General features: G+C 50.8%; 1 protein-coding gene across 4 annotated transcripts in view; it reads left to right on the top strand.

Annotated features, from left to right (window-relative positions):
- The first annotated feature begins 15285 nt into the window (after window positions 1–15285).
- The window catches only part of BRD4 (bromodomain containing 4), a 99844-nt gene continuing 98926 nt past the window's right edge, over window positions 15286–16203 (top strand). For 2 of the 4 annotated variants that reach the window (XM_045379704.3, XM_045379706.3), the window contains exon 1: window positions 15286–15524. The gene's annotated coding sequence lies outside the window, so the exon portion shown is untranslated. Of the gene's footprint in view, window positions 15525–15918; window positions 15979–16203 lie in introns of those variants that run through there. The other 2 variants (XM_074026195.1, XM_074026196.1) reach the window with 1 other exon arrangement.

Below are 16203 nucleotides of genomic sequence, written 5' to 3'. Positions count from 1 at the left end.
TCTCGCTCTTTCGCCCAGGCTGTAGTGCAGCAGCCGGATCTCAGCTCACTGCAAGCTCTGCCTCCCGGGTGTACGCCATTCTCTTGCCTCAGCCTCCCGACTAGCTGGGACTAAAGGCGCCTGCCACCTTGCCCAGCTAGCTTTTTGTATTTTTTAGTACAGACGGGGTTTCACCGTGTTAGCCAGGATGGTCTTGATCTCCTGACCTCGTGATCCGCCCGTCTCGGCCTCCCAAAGTACTGGGATTACAGGCTTGAGCCACCGCACCCGGCCTGTTACTAAGTATTTTTTGTTTGATGCTATTGTAAAATGAAGTTTTTTTTTTTTTTTTTTTTTTTTTGAGACGGAGTCTCGCTCTGTCGCCCAGGCTGGAGTGCAGTGGCCGGATCTCAGCTCACTGCAAGCTCTGCCTCCCGGGTTCACGCCATTCTCCTGCCTCAGCCTCCTGAGTAGCTGGGACTACAGGCGCCCACAACTGCGCCCGGCTAATTTTTTGTATTTTTAGTAGAGACGGGGTTTCACCGTGGTCTCGATCTCCTGACCTTGTGATCCGCCCGCCTCGGCCTCCCAAAGTGCTGGGATTACAGGCGTGAGCCACCGCGCCCGGCCGAGACGGAGTCTTGCTCTGTGCCCCAGGCTGGAGTGCAGTGGCGCGATCTCGGCTCACTGCAAGCTCCGCCCCCCGGGTTCACGCCATTCTCCTGCCTCAGCCTCCCAAGTAGCTGGGACTACAGGCGCCCACCACCACGCCTGGCTAGTTTTTTGTATTTTTTTAGTAGAGACGGGGTTTCACGGTGTTAGCCAGGATGGTCTCGATCTCCTGACCTTGTGATCCGCCCGCCTTGGCCTCCCAAAGTGCTGGGATTACAGGCTTGAGCCACCACGCCCGGCCGTAAAATGAAGTTTTAACATTTATTTACTTTTTGTTTGTTTGAGATAGAATCTTGCTCTGTTACCAGGCTGGAGTGCAATGGCGTAATCTTGGCTCACTGCCACCTCCACCTCCTGGGTTCAAACGATACTCCTGCCTCAGCCTCCCAAGTAGCTGGGAATACAGGCGTGCACTACCACGCCCAGCTAATTTTTGTATTTTTAGTAGACACAGGGTTTCACCATGTTGGCCAGATGGTCTCGATCTCTTCACCTCGTGATCCGCCTACCTCAGCCTCCCAAAGTGCTGGGATTACTGGGGTAAGCCACCGCGCCCAGACTAAAACTTTTTTTTTTTCTTTTTTTCAGACAGAGTCTTGCTCCGCAGCCCAGGATGGAGTGCAATGCCGGCCTAATCTTGGCTCAGGGCAACCCGTGCCTCCTGGGTCCTGGTTAAGCAATTCTTCTGCCTTAGCCTCCCGAGTAGCTGGGATTACAGGTACACACCACCATGCCCAGCTAATTTTTGTATTTTTAGTAGAGACGAGGTTTCACCATGTTGGCTGGGCTGGTCTTGAACTCTTGACCTCGTGATCCACCCACCTTGGCCTCCCAAAATGGTAGGATTACAGGTGTGAACCACCATAAAATTTTTTTTTGAGATGCAGCCTTGTTCTGTTGCCCAGGCTAGAGTGCAGTGGTGTGATCTTGGCTCACTGTAACCTCCGCCTCCTGGGTTCAAGCGATTCTCCTGCCTGGCGCACGCTCCCACACCCAGCTAATTTTTGTATTTTTTGTAGCCACAGGGTTTCACCTTGTTGGCCAGGCTGGTCTTGAACTCCTGATCCCAAGTGATCCGTCTGCCTCCGCTTCCCGAAGTGCTGGGATTACAGGTGTGAGCCACTGCGCCCAGCCTATTTAAAAAATGTTTGGCCGGGCGCGGTGGCTCAAGCCTGTAATCCCAGCACTTTGGGAGGCCGAGACGGGTGGATCACGAGGTCAGGAGATCGAGACCATCCTGGCTAACACGGTGAAACCCCGTCTCTACTAAAAAATACAAAAAACTAGCCGGATGAGGTGGCAGGCGCCTGTAGTCCCAGCTACTCGGGAGGCTGAGGCAGGAGAATGGCGTGAACCCGGGAGGCAGAGCTTGCAGTGAGCTGAGATCCGGCCACTGCACTCCAGCCTGGGCGACAGAGCAAGACTCCGTCTCAAAAAAAAAAAAAAATGTTTAATTAAAAATATTTTTTGTACTCGGGAATCTGCCTGATAATTTTTTTTCATTGTTGTTGAGACAAAGTCTAGCTCTTGTCGCCCAGGCTGGAGTACAATGGCAGGATCTCGGCTCACTGCAACCTCTGCTTCCCGGGTACAAGTGATTCTCCTGCCTCAGCCTCCTGAGTAGCTGGGATTACAGGCGCCCGCCACCACGCCCAGCTAATTTTTGTATTTTCAGTAGAGACAGAGTTTTACCATGTTGGTCAGGCTGGTCTCGAACTCCTGACCGCAGGCAATCTGTTTGCCTCAGCCTCCCAAAATGCCAGGATTACACTGAGCCACTGCATCTGATCAAGAATGTTTTTAATTTCATTTTTGGGTTGTTCGTTGCCAGTGTACAGAAATATAAGTAAAAGGTTTTTGTGTGTTGATCATGGACCCTAATTTTGTGGAATATATTAGCTCTAATAAGTTTGTTCCTCTGTGTGTGTGTGTGTGTGTTCTTCAGGATTTCCTATCTATAAAATCACATCATCTGTGAATATAGTTTTACTTCTTTGATTACTGTCTTCCAGTACAATGCTGGCATTGTTGTAACACTTTTCTTTTATTCTTTTTTTTTTTTTTTTTGAGACAGGGTCTTGCTCTGTTGCCCAGACTGGAGAGCAGTGGCACAGCCATAGCTCACTGCAGTGTCAATCTCCTAGGCTGAAGCGATCCTCCCATCTCGGCCTCCTGAGTAGCTGGGACTACAGGCATGCACCATCGCGCCCTGCTAATTTTTCTATATTTTGTAGAGACAGGGTTTCTCCATGTTGCCCAGGCTGGTCTCAAACTCCTGGGCTTAAGAGAAACTCTTCCCAAGGTGACGGGATTACAGGTGTGAGCCATGGCACCCAGCCTCTTTTTTTTTTTTTTTTTTTTGAGATGGAGTCCTGCTATGTCTCCCAGGCTGGAGTGCAGTGGCACGATCTCGGCTCACTGCAACCTCCACCTCCTGGGTTCAAGCGATTCTCCTGCCTCAGCCTCCCGAGTAGCTGGGATTGCAGGCACACACCACCATAGCGGGCTAATTTTTTGGTACTTTTAGTAAAGATGTGGTTTCGCCATGTTGGCCAGGCTGGTCTCAAACTCCTGACCTCAAGTAATCTACCTGTCTCGGCCTCCGGAAGTGCTGGAATTACAGGTGTGAGCCACCGCGCCAGGTCCCAGCCTCTTTTTAAAGCATATTTACATCCCCAGTAATCTTCCTCTCGACTGAATTCCATTATGTTGATGTGGAAGACCATTTATTCCTGCAAATACTATATTTCCAGCCAACTCATTCAAGCTGGATTATTTCAATAAAGAACAGAGTGGCCGGGCGCGGTGGCTCAAGCCTGTAATCCCAGCACTTTGGGAGGCCGAGACGGGCGGATCACGAGGTCAGGAGATCGAGACCATCCTGGCTAACCCAGTGAAACCCCGTCTCTACTAAAAAAATACAAAAAACTAGCCGGGCGAGGTGGCGGGCGCCTGTAGTCCCAGCTACTCAGGAGGCTGAGGCAGGAGAATGGCGTAAACCCGGGAGGCGGAGCTTGCAGTGAGCTGAGATCCGGCCACTGCACTCCAGCCTGGGCGATAGAGCGAGACTCCGTCTCAAAAAAAAAAAAAAAAAGAACAGAGTGTACATAACATTTCCTTTTGGGGTCTAGGTCTATGAGTCACAGGTCAACGAGTTGGGTATTTGTGTCTGCAAGGCCTAGGCATTGTGGGTGCACAGATCACCATGTTTTCACTTAATAGCCCACCCACAGTTCAACGCTACCCACTCAAGATGACAACTGAACCTGCCCTGTGGGAAATGCCTGGGGATTTCAGCTTCTCAGATGCCTACAAAGACTTGGGAACATTTCTCTAAATAGGTGTGAAGAGGCAGAGTTCAAAAATGCATGCAAGTTTCCCATATTTGCTGGCAGAAAATGATCTCTGAAATAACTGCTAAATACTTCTTGTCCTCTTTAGAGATTACCCACATGGGCCAGTGACTAACTTTGGAGAAATGAAATGTGGGAATGTGAGAATTTTCTACTACAATGGTCCCCAAAAGGAAAACTGTAGCCTCCTTAGAGAGACATAAGTTCCTAATTCCTCCTCACAGGACAATGAGAATGACAATACTGATTACCCCAAATGAATTAAGACCACAACAATTCTCCGCAGGGTTTGAAATACACTGTCAGCTGGGCGCGGTGGCTTACGCCTGTAATCCCAGCACTTTAGCAGGCTGAGGCGGGCGGATTACCTGAGGCCGGGAGTTCGAGACCAGCCTGACTAACGTGGAGAAACCCTGTCTCTACTAAAAACAAAAAATTAGCCAGGCGTGGTGGTACACGCCTGTAATCCCAGTTATTCGGGAGGCTGAGGCAGGAGAATCACTTGAACCCGGGAGGCAGAGGTTGCGGTGAGCCAAGTTCGCGCCACTGTACTCCAGCCTGGGCAACAACAGTGAAACTCCCTCTCAAAGGAAAAAAATAAACAAACAAAATAAACTTTGTCAGCTGGATGGGCATAGTGACTCACACCTTTAATTCCAGCACTTTGGGAGGCCAAGGTAGGAGGATCACATGAGCCCAGGGGTTTGAGACCAGTATGGGCAACATGGCGAAAACCTGTCTCTAAAAAAAATGCAGGTCGGGTGCGATGGCTCATGCCTGTAATCCCGGTATCCTGGGAGGCCAAGATGGGTGGATCACTTGAGGTCAGGAATTTGAGACCAGCCTGGTCAACATGGTGAAATCCCAATTCTACTAAAAATATAAAAATTAACTGGGCGTGGTAGTGCACACCTGTAATTACAGCTACTCAGTAATCCCAGCTACTCAGGCGACTGAGGCAGGAGAATCGCTTGAACCTGGGAGGCGGAGGTTGCAGTGAGCCGAGATCAAGCTATTGCACTTCAGCCTCGGCAACAAGAGCAAAACTCCGTCTCAAAAAAGCAAAAACAAAACAAAAAAAGAACAACAACAAAAAAAAACAATGGCAAGCAAGTCCGAGGCATGGTAGCTCACGCCTGTAATCTTAGCACTTTGGGAGGCTTTGGTGAGGATCACTTGAGTCCAGGAGTTTGAGACCAGACTAGGCAACATAGGAAGACCTCATCTCTACTAAACAAACAAACAAAAAATTGCCAGGCATGGTGGCACACACCTATAATCCCAGCTACTTAAGAGGCTGAGGCAGGAGGATCGCTTGAGCCCAGCAGGTTGAGGCTGCGGTGAGCTGTGACCATGCCACTGCAGTCCAGCCTGGGCAACAGAGCAAGACCTTGCCTCAAAACAAAACAAATAAACAAGGCTGGGGGCGGTGGCTCACGCCTGTAATCCCAGCACTTTGGGAGGCCAAGGCAGGTGGATCACCTGAGGTCGGGAGTTCAAGACCAGCCTGACCAACATGGAGAAACCCCGTCTCTACTAAAAATACAAAATTAGCCAGGCATGGTGGCGCATGCCTGTAATCTCAGCCACTCGGGAGGCTGAGGCAGGAGAATCACTTGAACCCAGGAGGCGGAGGTTGCGGTGAGCCGAGATCGCGCCATTGCACTCCAGCCTGGGCAAAAAGACTGAAATTCCATCTCAAAAAAAAAAACAAAAAACAAAAAACAAAAAAAAACTGGCAAGCATAATAGTATATACATGTCTTTATTTTAATTTTTTGAGATAGGGTCTCACTCTATTGCCCAGGCTGGAATGCAGCGGTGTGATCTTGGCTCACTGTAGCCTGGACCTCTCAGGTTCAGGTGATCCTCCCACCTCAGCCTTCCAAGTAGCTGGGACTACAGGCATGCGCCACCATAGCTGGCTATTTTTTTGTATTTTTGCAGAGATGAGGTTTCACCATGTTGCCCATGATAGTCTCGACCTCCTGGGCTCTAGTGATCCCCCTCCTCAACCTCCTAAAGAGTTAAGATTACAGGCATGAGCCACCATGTCTGGCCTACATGTGTTTATACATTTGTCAAAACCCATAGAATACACAACACAGAGTGAACCCTAATGTAAAGTACAGGCATTAGTTAATAATGTATTGATATTGGATGGATACTGGCTCATCAGCTGTAACAAATGTAGCACACTAATGTTAATGTTGATATTGGGGAAAATAGGGCAGAGGGTAGTACTAAGGGCATATATGGAAACTGTACTTTCCACTCAATTTTTTTTTTTTTTGAGATGGAGTTTCACTCTTGTTGCCCAGGCTGGAGTGCAATGGCGTGATCTTGGCTCACTGCAACCTCCGCCTCCTAGGTTCAAGCGATTCTCCTGCCTCAGCCTTCTGAGTAGCTGGGAGTACAGGCGTGTGCCACCATGCCTGGCTAATTTTTTGTATTTTTAGTAGAGACGGGGTTTCACCATGTTGGGTAGGCTGGTCTCAAACTCCTGACTTCAGGTGATCCACTCACCTCAGCCTCCCAAAGTGCTGGGATTACAGGCATGAGCCACCGTGCCTGGCTTCAATTTTTTTTTTTTTTTTGAGATGGAGTCTCGCTCTGTTGCCCACGCTGGAGTACAATGGCGCAATCTCGGCTCACTGCAACCTCCTCCTCCTCCCGAGTTCAAGTGATTCTCCTGCCTCAGCCTCCCAAGTAGCTGGGATTACAGGTGCACGCTGCCACACCCAGCTAACTTTTTGTATTTTTAGTAGAGACAGCGTTTTGCCATGTTGCCCAGGGTGGTCTCAAATTCCTGACCTCAGGTGATCCACCTGGCTCAGCTTCCCAAAGTGCTGGGATGACAGGCGTGAGCCACTGCACCTGGTCTCAATTTTTACGTAAACCTAAAACTGCTAACAAAATAGTCTATCAATTTTTAAAAAATTATAGCAGAGTAGCTTCTATATCATTACAGAAACGATACGTGTAGGCTGGGCACAGTGGCTCATGGCTGCTATCTCAGCATTTTGCGAAGTTGAGGCGGGAGGATCTCTTGAGCCCAGGAGTTCAAGACCAGCCTGGGCAATATGGTGAAACCCCGTCACAACAAAAAATGCAAAAGTTAGCCCAGTGTGGTGGCATGCACCTACGTATGGTTCCAGTTACACAGGAGGCTTAGGCAGGAGGATTGCTTGATCCAGGAGGTCAAGGCTGCAGTGATCGTGCCATTGCACTCCAGCCTGGGTGACAGAGAGACACTATCTTAAACAAACAAATAAAAAAGATGCATGTAAAGAAATTTCTGCTTCTCTAGGCTTGAGAGTCTAGAACTAGGATCAGCAAACTATGGCCGACAAGATAAATCTCAGCCACTGTTTTTTTTTTTTTTTTTTTGAGACAGAGTCTTGCTCTGTCGCCCGGGCTGGAGTGCAGTGGCCGGATCTCAGCTCACTGCAAGCTCCGCCTCCCGGGTTTATGCCATTCTCCTGCCTCAGCCTCCCGTGTAGCTGGGACTACAGGCGCCCGCCACCGTGCCCGGCCTCAGCCACTGTTTTTGAACAGCCTTCCAGTGAGGAATGGTTTTTATATTTTTTAAAAGGTTGACAAAAGTCAAAATAATGATATTTTGTGACTCATGAAATGTATATGAAATTCTTGGCCGGGCACGGTGGCTCAAGCCTGTAATCCCAGCACTTTGGGAGGCCGAGACGGGCGGATCACGAGGTCAGGAGATCGAGACCATCCTGGCTAACACGGTGAAACCCCGTCTCTACTAAAAAATACAAAAAACTAGTCAGGCGGGGAGGCGGAGCTTGCAATGAGCTGAGATCCGGCCACTGCACTCCAGTCTGGGTGACGGAGCGAGACTCCGTCTCAAAAAAAAAAGAAATTCTTATTTTAGTATCCATGACGTCTTATTGCTCCTCATGCCGTATGTTTACATATTATCTATGGTTGTTTTTGTGCCACAATGGTAGAGTTACAAAAATTAACAGTGTAACTAGAGTTCGAGACCACACTGGGCAACTTAATGAGAACCTCATCTCTACTAAAAACAATGAAGGAAAAAAAAAAAACAGCAGGGCACGGTGGATTGCGTCTGTAATTCCAGCACTTTGGGAGGCCGAGGCAGGCGGATCACGAGGTCAGGAGTTCAAGACCAGCCTGGCCAACATAGTGAAACCCTGTCTCTACTAAAAATATAAAAATTAGCTGGGTGTGGTTGGCGCACACCTATAGTCCCAACTACTCTGGAGCCTGAGGCAGGAGAATCATCTAAACCCAGGAGGCAGAGGTTGAAGTCAGCCAAAACCCATGCCACTGCACTCCAGCCTGGGTGAGAGTGAAACTCTATCTCAAAACGAAAACAAACAAACAAACAGAAAAAGCCCAGCATGGTAGCATGTGCCTACAGTCCCAGCAACTTGGGAGGCTGAGGCAAGAGGATGGCTTGAGCCGAGGAGGTTGAGGCTGCAGTAAGCCCTGATGGTACCACTGCAACTGCAGCCTGGGCGAGAGAATGAGACCCTGACTAAAAGAAAAAAAAAAAAGGCCAGGCACTGTGGGGCTCATATCTGTAATCCCAGCACTTTGGGAACCAGAGGTGGGCAGATCACCTGAGGTCAAGAGTTTAAGAGCAGCCTGGGCAACATGGCAAAACCCCGTTTCTAATAAAAATACAAAAATTAGCTGGGTGTGGTGGTACATGCCTGTAATCCCAGCTTCTTTGGAGACCAGGGCATGAAAAGTACTTGAACCTGGGAGGCGGAGGTTGCGGTGAGCTGAGATCACACCACTGCACTCCAGCCTGGGCAATGCAGCAAGACTCCGTCTCAAAAAAAAAAAAAATTGGCCATGTTATAGAGATTATATGTCCTCCTAAGCCTAAAATGTTGAGTTTTTGGCTCTTTCCAGAAAAAGTTTGTCAACCCCTGGGCTAGGGGAAAAAATGAAAGCAATCTTGACAGAGTCAGGATATCTAGGTTCTCAACTCTGTGTAAATGTGTGACCCTCGATGAGTCACATACCTTCTCTAGGTCTAACTATAAATTCTAGAATGTACCTTTGTGGGCAAGTTCCTACTGGAAAGTAGGCATTGATTCAAGACACAAATCCTCCAGCCCCTTTTTTTTTTTTGGAGACGGAATCTTGCTCTGTCTCCCAGGCTGCAGTGCAGTGGTGCAATCTCTGCTCACTGCAATCTCCACCTCCCGGGTTCAAGCGATTCTTCTGCTTCAGCTTCCCACGTAGCTGGGATTACAGGCATGCGCCACCATACCTGGCTAATTTTTGTATTTTTAGTAGAGATGGGGTTTCACCATGTTGGCAAGACTGGTCTCGAACTTCTGACCTCAGGCGATCCACTCACCTTGGCCTCCCAAAGTGCTGCAATTACAGGTGTGAGCCACAGAGCCCAGTCTCTCTCTCTTTTTTTTTTTTTTTTTTTTTTGAGATGGGGTCTCACTCCATTGCCCAGACTGGAGTCCAGAGGGTCAATTGTGGCTCACTGCAACCTCTGCCTCCCAGGCTCTGATAACCCTCCCACCTCAGCTTCCTAAGTAGCTGGGATGACAGGTGTGCGCCACCATACCCAGCTAATTTCTTTTGTATTTTCCATAGAGGTGGCATTTCACCATGTTGGCCAGACTAGTCTTAAAGGATTCAAGTGATCCACACTCCTCAGCCTCCCAAAGTGCTGGTTTTACAGGTGTGAGCCACCACACCCGACCTTTCTGATGTTTTCTTTTTTTTTTTTTTGAGATGCAGTCTCGCTCTGTCACCCAGGTTGGAGTGCAGTGGCCAGATCTCAGCTCACTGCAAGCTCCGTCTCCTGGGTTTACACGATTCTCCTGCCTCAGCCTCCCGAGTAGCTGGGACTACAGACGCCCGCCACCTTGCCCAGCTAGTTTTTTGTATTTTTTTAGTAGAGACGGGGTTTCACCGTGTTAGCCAGGATGGTCTCGATCTCCTGACCTTGTGATCCGCCCGTCTCGGCCTCCCAAAGTGCTGGGATTACCGGCGTGAGCCACCGCGCCCAGCCTATTTTTGTTTTTTCACATCTATTAGGCCATGAATTAGCAGGGAATAGGTTTGAGCAGCTCAGGTTCATTTCCATTGGTTGTCACAAAGCATGCATCTCTGGGTGGTGCAGGCTAATGCTTCCAAAGAACCTGGGCACCTTTCTCTTTGGCTTCCTTCGTTTTCTGATCATTTTCCTTCAGGCCTTTCAGGAAGCTATCTCAGCTCTTAGAGTGATTAATGTGCTCAATACATACATAAATTCTCTTGGCAAGAATTTGGCCGTTAACTTGTTCGTTTAGAAGAATCCCAACAGCATGCTGGGGAACACTGTAGACTCTTCCGGTTTGGCCATGATAACACTTGTGGGGCATTCCTTTGCGAACAGTACCCATTCCCTTGATGTCTACAACATGACTTTTCTTACAGATTTGCATGTATGTGGCCAAAGGAACAACTCCATGTTTTCTTTTTCCTTTGTTTTTTTAGTTTAGTTTTTGTTTTTTTTTTTGAGACAGAGTCTTGCTCTGTCTCCCAGGCTGGAGTGCAGTGGCTCAATCTCAGCTCACTTAACCTCCACCTCCCGGGTTCAAGCGATTCTTGTGCCTCAGCCTCCCGAGTAGCTGCGACAAGTGTGCACCACCACGCTTGGCTAATTTTTTTTGTGTGTGTGTGTGTGGGGACGGGGTTTCAGCATGTTGGCCAGGCTAGTCTCGAAATTCCTGACCTCAAATGATCCACCTGCCTCAACCTCCCAAAGTGCTGGGATTACAGGCATGAGCCACCATGTTATCTGAGATACACGTATCTATCTTAGATAAGATAACATACTGTATGTGATCTTGACCTCATCTCCAATAAGGCAGATCTCCTAGTCCCAGCTATTTGGTATGCTGAGGTGGACTGGGAGGATTGCTTGAGTCTAGGAGTTCTGAGCTATATGTATTAAATTTAAAAAGCTGGCTGGGTGCAGTAGTTCATGCCTGTAATGCTAACACTTTGGGAGGCCGAGGTAGGCAGATCATTAGAGGCCAGGATTTTGAGACCAGTCTGGCCAACATGGCGAAACCCTGTCTCTAGTAAAAATATAAAAATTAGATAGCCGTGGTGGCGCATGTCTGTAGTCCCAGATACTTGGGAGGCTGGGGCACAAGAATCGCTTGAAGCTGGAAGGCAGAGGTTGCAGTGAGCCGAGATTGCACCACTGCACTCCAGCCTGGGTGACAGAGCAAGACCCTGTCTAAAAAAAACAAAACAGCAAAAAGCAACAGATATAGGATGATCCCTTTTGCTTAAATAACACAACTATTTATTTATTTATTTTTTATTATTATACTTTAAGTTCTAGGGTACATGTGCATAACGTGCAGGTTTGTTACATATGTATACTTGTGCCATGTTGGCGTGCTGCACCCATCAACACAACTATTTCTATACATTGACATATATTGATGCATAGAATAAAAATCTAAGCTGGGCAGGCAGCTATAGTTCCAGCAACTCAGGAGGCTGAGGTAGGAGGATTGCTTGGGCCCAGGAGTTCAAGGCTGTAGTCAGATATGATTGTGTCTGTGAATAGCCACTGCATTCTAGCTTGGGCAACATAGCGAAACCTTATTGCTACAAAAAACAAACAAACAAACAAAAATTAAAAAAAAAAAAAGCCAAGTGTGGTGGGGCATGGGTGTAGTCCTACGTACTCTGGAGGCTGAGGCAGGAGAATCGCTTGAGTAGAGGAGGACGAGGCTACAGTAACCTATTATCATGCCACTGCACTCCAGCATGGGTGACAGGGTGAGATCTTGTCTTTATAACTTAATAAATAAATAAATAGCCGGGCACCGTGGCTCAAGCCTGTAATCCCAGCACTTTGAGAGGCCGAGGTGGGCAGATCACTTGAGGCCAGGAGTTCGAGACCAGCCTGGCCAACACTGCGAAACCCCGTCTCTACTAAAAATACAAAACAATTAGTCGGGTGTGGTGGCACATGCCAGTAATTCCTGCTACTCAGGAGACTGAGGCACGAGAATCTCTTGAACCCGGGAGGTGGAGGTTGCAGTGAGCCGAGATCACGCCATTGCACTCCAGCCCAGGCGACAGAGTGAGACTGTTTCATAAATAAATAAATAACATGTGAACCATGAAGTAACAAGACTATTTTTATTAAAGTGACTCAACCAGATAAACATTTTCTGAGTTTGAGCTATCTTTGAGGAGTTAGGCAAAGCACCACAGAAGACAAAAAGAATGAGACATTGTTGTCCCAAACGATTTTTGGAGACAGCTTTTGGAACTGCCTTTACAGCCTGAATATTTTCTCCAGGTTGGATTTAATTTGTAGCAATGGCCAAAAGCCATCTAGTTAGATCTAGTTATCAACCTGGATATATGGTTTTGTCTAAAGTTAAGTGTGACTCTACAGTAAAGTGACGGGTTTTATTATGTGATTTGCAAACCAGCAGTTCCAAATTACTTCCAAAAACATTTATTGTCAACAACAATGATAAATTTTTTTTTTTTTGAGACGGAGCCTCGCTCTGTCCCCAACGCTGGAGTGCAGTGGCTCGATCTTGGCTCTCTGCAACCTCCGCCTCCCGGGTTCTTGCCGTTCTCCTGCCTCAGCCTCCCGAGTAGCTGGGACTACAGTCGCCCGCCACCACGCCCAGCTAATTTTTTGTATTTTTAGTAGAGACGGGGTTTCACCGTGTTAGCCAGGATAGTCTCGATCTCCTGACCTTGTGATCTGCCTGCCTTGGCCTCCCAAAGTGCTGGGATTACAGGCGTGAGCCACCGTGCCCAGCCTGCTTTCCATTTTTAAAGATGGGAATATAAAATGCTAAGAGAGTGGGCTGGGTGTGGTGGCTCACACCTATAGTTCCGGCACTTTGGGAGGCTGAGAAGATGGATCGCTTGAACCCAGGAATTCAAGACCAGCCTGGGCAACATGGTGAGACCTCCTCTCTACAAAAATACCAAAAGTAGCTGGGCATGGTAGCGCACACCTGTGGACCCAGACACTAAAGAGGCTGAGGTAGGAGGATCACTTGAGACTGAGAGTTTGAGGTAACAGTGAGCTATGATCCAGCCACTGCACTCCAGCCTGGGTGACAGAGCAAGATCTTGTCTTAAAAAATAAATAAATAAATAAGGCCAGGCACGGTGGCTCATGCCTGTAATCCCGGCACTTTGGGAGGCCGAGGCGGGTGGATCACAAGGTCAGGAGATCGAGACCATCCTGGCTAACATGGTGAAACCCCGTCTCTACTAAAAAATACAAAAAATTAGCCGGGCTTGGCGGCGGGTGCCTGTAGTCCCAGCTTCTTGGGAGGCTGAGGCAGGAGAATGGTGTGAACCCGGGAATCAGAGCTTGCAGTGAGCCAAGACTGTGCCACAGCACTCCAGCCTGTGCAACAGAGCAAGACTCCGTATCAAAAAAAAAAAAAAAAAAAAAAAATATATATATATATATATATATGTAAAAGTATAAAAGGAAGGAGAACTGGTTATGTTTCCAGGTTTGAAAATTTCACAGTATTATTTTAAGCTGCAAGAGACATATGCCTAACTTCCTCCTTTTAGGAATCTCAAAACTACCCCATGTTTACTAAGCTCTTCCGTGGCCAGGTGGGGTGCTTTGGAAGCCCCCGAAGAGGTCATGTGATGTTTTTTCCTCTCGGACTCACACATGTAGAGTAGGCACATACGTCCTGGAGCTGACTTGGGGTTGAGTCTTTTTCTTTTTTCGAGATAGAGTCTTGCTCTGTCACCCAGGCTAGAGTGCAGTGGCACAATTTCGGCTCACTGCAACCTCCGCCTCTCGGGTTGATGTGATTCTCCTGCCTTAGTCTCCCAAGTAGCTGGGATTACAGGCATGCGCCACCACACCGGGCTTTTTTTTTTTTTTTTTTTTGAGACGGAGCCTCCCTCTGTCGCCCAGGCTGGAGTGCAGGGGCCTGATCTCGGCTCACTGCAAGCTCCGCCTCCCAGGTTTACGCCATTCTCCTGCCTCGGCCTCCCAAGAAGCTGGGACTACAGGCGCCCACCACCACGCCCGGCTAATTTTTTCTATTTTTAGTAGAGACGGGGTTTCACCGTGTTAGCCAGGATGGTCTGGATCTCCTGACCTCGTGATCTGCCTGCCTCGGCCTCCCAAAGTGCTGGGATTATAGGAGTGACCCATCACGCCCGGCCCACATGGGGCTAATTTTTGTATTTTTAGTAGAGGCGAGGTTTCACTGTGTTGGCTAGGATTATCTTGAACCTCTGGCCTCAAGCCAGCCGCCTGCCTCTGCCTCAAAAAGTGCTGGGATTACAGGCGTGAGCCACCGCGCCGGGTCTGACTTGGGGTTGAGTCTTAAGGATGGGTAGGAGCTGGGCGCAGTGGCTCACGCCTGTAATACTAGCACTTTGGGAGGCCGAAGCAGGAGGATCACTTCAGTCCAGGAGACAGAGACCAGCCTGGCCAACATCGTGAGATCCCATCTCTACAAAAAATAGTTAACTGGGTGTGGTGGTGCACACCTGTAGTCCCAGCTACCTGGGAGGCTGAAGGAGGATCGCTTGAGGCCAGCAGTGAGCTATGATTGCACCACTGCACTCCAGCCTGGGGGACAGAGCAAGACTATGTCTTTTTTTTTTTTTTTTTTTTTTTTTTTTTTAAAGGTGCGTTGGAAGAAGGTCAGCAGGGGGATGTAAGAGGAGAAATTAAAAAAAAAAAAAAAAAAAAAAAAGGTGGGTTGGAGGAAGGTCAGCAGGAGGAGGGCATAAGAGGAGAAAGGTGCTACCTCCCTGGCCAGGGGCAGCCAAGGAGGATCCGCCTCGGCCTCGCTCGCAGCCTCCTCACCTCCTTTCCTCCACTTCACCCCAGCCCCAGCGCCCCCATTGCAGCTCTCTCGCCTCAGCCTCCTCACCTGGGGTCCTCCCTTAGGGCTCTCTCCTCGTCTCCTCCATCAGTCTTTTTAGGGTCCCTCCTCACTATCCTCCTTCCCTGTGAGGGTCTGTCTTCAGACCTTTCTTAGTATTTTGGATGTCTCTCTCAGCCTTCAGATCTTTCCCCGCAGGCCCAGCCTGCAGTCCGCGCGTTTCCCCCAGCCCGCTCCGTCGCTCTGTAGGGTCTCCTCCCTCAGTCCGCGGCGTCCCCCACTCACCTTGCAGCCACTGTCTCTCCAGAGCTCGTTCTCGCCGGGCGCGGGGGCAGGGCGCGCACATCGGGCGGCGGCGGTGCGGGGCCGCGCGCGCAGCGTGCGCGGTGACGTCAGTGCGCTGGCGGCGGCGGCGGCGGCGGCGGCGGCGGCTGGGCTGTTTGTTCTGCTCTCCCGCAGCCGAGGAGCCGAAGCAGTGGCGGCGGCAGCGGCGGCGGCGGCTGCCGGCGGTGCCCGCGGGCGAGCGCGGCCTGTGACCTCGGCGGAGCGGCGGGCGGGCCCCGGCGCCGCGCAGGCAGCTCGGGGAGGGGGCGGCGGCAGCGGGCGGACGGCCGGCGGGGGCGGCGTGCGGCCTAGCGTCTCAGGTGAGGACCGGTGCCCTTCGGAGTGGCAGACGGCGCGGGGCAGCCGGCGGGGGCTCGCGGCGCGGCCCGCGTAACCTGCATTGCGTAATGGGGCCGGTGCGCCGCCACCTACGCCATTCGCGCGGCGCGGGGGCGGGGAGGCCGGGGCTACGCGGGCTCGGGCCTGCGGGCCTCCCGCGCCGCTCGCGCCAGGCCGGGGCTGGCTGCGCCGTTGGTGTCGGGGCGGCGGGGTCGCTTGCGGCTGCCCTGCCGTTGGTGCCGTCGGATCCGGGCTCGGGCTGGCCGGCGGGGCGCGGGCGGGGGGCGCGGGCGCCGCGGCGGGGCGGGCGGCCGGGGGCGGGCGGGGGGCGGGCCGAGGCGCCCGGCACTTCCTGCCGCCGCCATTTTGTCAAGTGAGGAGGAGGAGGAGGAGGAGGAAGCGGCCGCCGCGGGGTCCGCGGCGCGCCCGGCCCGGGTAAGTCCGGGCCTGTCGCGGGGACCGCGAGCTCCGCCGTCCCGGTCTGCGGTCCTCTGGGCGGGCTCGGCCCCGGCGCTCACGTGGGCCTGGCCGGGCGCGCTCTTCCTCTGGCACCCAGGTCCTTCTGCCTGGGTCGGGGCAGCGCGCCCCCGCCCCCATCTCCTCACCTTCCTGGCGATCCCCGGAGCCCTGCGGAGAAAGGGGCAAGTTCCCTCCGGAGGG

This window comes from Macaca fascicularis, chromosome 19 (genome assembly GCF_037993035.2).
Source record: "Macaca fascicularis isolate 582-1 chromosome 19, T2T-MFA8v1.1".
Lineage (NCBI taxonomy): Eukaryota > Metazoa > Chordata > Mammalia > Primates > Cercopithecidae > Macaca > Macaca fascicularis.
Note: the sequence above shows the minus strand (reverse complement) of the source record. Positions and strands in the feature narration are given on the sequence as shown.